This window comes from Mesoplodon bidens (assembly GCF_964165515.1).
Source record: "Mesoplodon bidens genome assembly, chromosome: 14".
Classification (NCBI taxonomy): Eukaryota; Metazoa; Chordata; class Mammalia; order Artiodactyla; family Ziphiidae; genus Mesoplodon; species Mesoplodon bidens.
In genome coordinates, this window is record NC_138170.1 from 30,303,033 (window position 1) to 30,306,348 (window position 3,316).

The 3,316-nt window shown below is 39.8% G+C and overlaps 1 pseudogene across 1 annotated transcript; it reads left to right on the forward strand.

Moving 5' to 3' along the window:
• Positions 1-457: 457 nt before the first annotated feature.
• LOC308627911 (elongation factor 1-alpha 1-like) lies at positions 458-2,133 on the forward strand (annotated as a pseudogene). Its single transcript has one exon. The product of its transcript is annotated as an elongation factor 1-alpha 1-like (transcript).
• The last annotated feature ends 1,183 nt before the right edge of the window (positions 2,134-3,316 follow it).

Below are 3,316 nucleotides of genomic sequence, written 5' to 3' on the forward strand. Positions count from 1 at the left end.
GTGTTGATGAGGATGTGGACAACAGATACTCTTATATGATGCTGGAAGAGTGCAGATTGGTACAACACCTTGGAAAATTTTTTATAGTATTTAATAAAGTTGAAGGTACATATAAATTTTTACCCAATAAAAATATGTGCACATGTTCTTTAAAAGACATACACAAGAACATGTCTTTTATGTTCATAGCAGCTCTATTTGTAATCATCTCCAACTGGGAACTCCCTCAAAGCCCATCGACAGAAGAATGAATAAACAAATGGTGGTATGTTCATACAATAAAATACTATTAAGCAGAGTAAAACAATAACAGTAGCTACACATAACAACCTGGATGAATCTTAAAAACATATTGTTGAGTAGAAGAGGCCAGATCCACAAGAATATATATTAGCTTTTTTCCCAACGGGTTTGCTGCCAGGACACGGGTGTCCTAAAAACCTAAGCAAAACCTAAGCAAAAATGGGAAAGGAGAAGACCCACATTAACATCGTTGTCATTGGACATGTAGATTCGGGGAAGTCTACCACTACTGGCCATCTGATCTACACATGTGGTGGGATAGACAAGAGAACCATTGGAAAGTTCGAGAAGGAGGCTGCCGAGATGGGAAAGGGCTGCTTCAAGTATGCCTGGGTCTTGGACAAACTGAAAGCTGAACGCGAGCGTGGTATCAGCATTGATATCTCCCCATGGAAATTCGAGACCAGCAAGTATTATGTGACCATCATTGATGCCCCAGAACACAGAGACTTCATCAAAAACATGATTACAGGCACATGCCAGGCTGACTGTGCTGTCTTGATTGTTGCTGCTGGTGTTGGTGAATTTGAAGCAGGTATTTCCAAGAATGGGCAGACCTACGAGCATGCCCTTCTGGCCTACGTTCTGGCCACACTCTGGGTGTAAAACAACTAATTGTTGGAGTTAACAAAATGGATTCCACTGAGCCACTCTACAGCCAGAAGAGATAGGAGGAAATTGTTAAGGAAGTCACACCTACATTAAGAAAATTGGCTACAAACCTGACACAGCAGCATTTGTGCTAATTTCTGGCTGGAATGGTGTCAACATTCAACCATTCCAACGTGCTGGAGCCAAGTGCTAACATGCCTTGGTTCAAGGGATGGAAAGTCACCCGTAAAGATGGCAATGCCAGTAGAACCACACTGCTTGAAGCTCTGGATTGCATCCTGCCACCAACTCGCCCAACTGAGAAGCCATTGTGTTTGCCCCTCCAGGACGTCTACAAAATTGGTGGTATTGGCACTGTTCCTGTGGGTCAAGTGGAGACTGGCGTTCTCAAACACGGCATGGTGGTCACCTTTGCTCCAGTCAAAGTGACAACTGAAGTGAAGTCTGTTGAAATGCACCATGAAGCTTTGAGTGAAGTCCTTCCTGGGGACAATGTGGGCTTCAGTGTCAAGAATGTGTCTGTCAAAGATGTTCATCATGACCATGTGGCTGGTGACAGCAAAAATGACCCACCAATGGAAGCAGCTGTCTTCACAGTTCAGGTGATTATCTTGAACCATCCAGGCCAAAGCAGTGCTGGATATGCACGTGTGCTGGATTGTCACACAGCTCACATTGCTTGCAAGTTCGCTGAGCTGAAGGAGAAGATTGACCGCCGTTCTGGGAAAAAGCTGGAAGGTGGCCCCAAATTCTTGAAATCTGGTGATGCTGCCGTCGTTGATATGGTTCCTGGAAAACGCATGTGTGTTGAGAGCTTCTCTGACTATCCTCCTCTGGGCTGTTGTGCTGTTCGTGACATGAGACAGACGGTTGCTGTGGGTGTCATCAAATCAGTGGACAAGAAGGCAGCTGGAGCTGGCAAGGTCACCAAGTCTACGCAGAAAGCTCAGAAGGCTAAATGAATGTTATCCTCAATACCTGCCACCCCAGTCTTAATCAGTGGTGGAAGAACCAGCTCAGAACTGTTTGTCTCAACTGGCCATTTAAGTTTAATAGCAAAAGACTGGTTAATGATAACAATGCATTGTAAAACCTTCAGAAGGAAAGAAAAATGTTTTGTGGACCATTTGTTTTGTGTGTGGCAGTGTTCAGTTATTAGCTTTTAAAATCAGTACTTTTTAATGGAAACAACTTGACCAAAAATCTCTCACAGAATTTGAGACCCCTTAAAAAAGTTTAATGAGAAAAAAAAGACTACATATTATATAATTCCATTTATATAAAGTTTAAATACAGGTCAAACCAAACTATACTCCTTAGGGTTCCATGCTTAGGAGAAAAACTACAATGAGAAACAAGGAAATAATTATCACAGAAGTTAAGGTAATAATTATCTTTCAAAAGAAAAGGAGTAGTGATTAGGGGGCATCACTTTTGGGATTTCTGGAATATTGGCAATTTTGTATTTCTTGACCTGAGTGTTGCTTTGTGAAATGTCATCAAGCTGTTTCATAAACTTCACTGTTTGTCTGTTAGACTGGCCCAAGAAGAAATAGAAAAATTGAATAAACCAATATACATAGAAGAAACTGAAATGGTAGCCAAAGATCTACTTCCTAAAAGAAACCAGATCCTATAACTCTATGATTAGATTCTATGAAACTTTTAAGGAACAAATATTTCCTACCTTATCCAACTCTTCCTGTGCTAGCATAACTCTTATATCAGAACTAAATTTAAAAGCAGAAGAAATTTAAAATAATAAGCTCATTTATAAAAAGATACCAAGATTCTAAATAAAATACTAGCAAATTGAATCCTGCAATTCAGTAAAAGAATGATTACCATGACCCAGGATTGAAAGGATATTTTAACACCAGAATATCAAGAATTCTACTAACTAGAAGGATGATGTGAGCACAAACTTAGTAGATGCCACAAAATCATTTATGTGTGGTATAGCCATACAATGGGATATCATTCAGCCATAAAAAAAGAATGATGTTCTGATACATGATACAATGTAGAGGAATCTTGAAAACATGCTTAGTGAAAGAAGCCATGCACAGAAGTCCACATACAGGCATACCTTGGAGATACTGAAGGTTCAGTTGCAGACTACTGCAATAAAGCAAGTCACAGGAATTTTTTGGTTTCCCAGTGCACATATAAACTATGTTTACACAGTACTGTAGTCTAATAAGTGTGCAATAGCGTTATGTCTAAACAAATAATTAAACATTGAAAAACAGCCTCAATTAAGAAATACTGGTGTTGGAAAAATGGCATCAGTAGACTTGCTCGATGCAGGGTTGGCAGAGACCTTCAATTTATAAAAAACACAATATCTGTGAAGCACAATAAACTGAAGCACAATAAAATGAGGTATGCCTGTATCGTA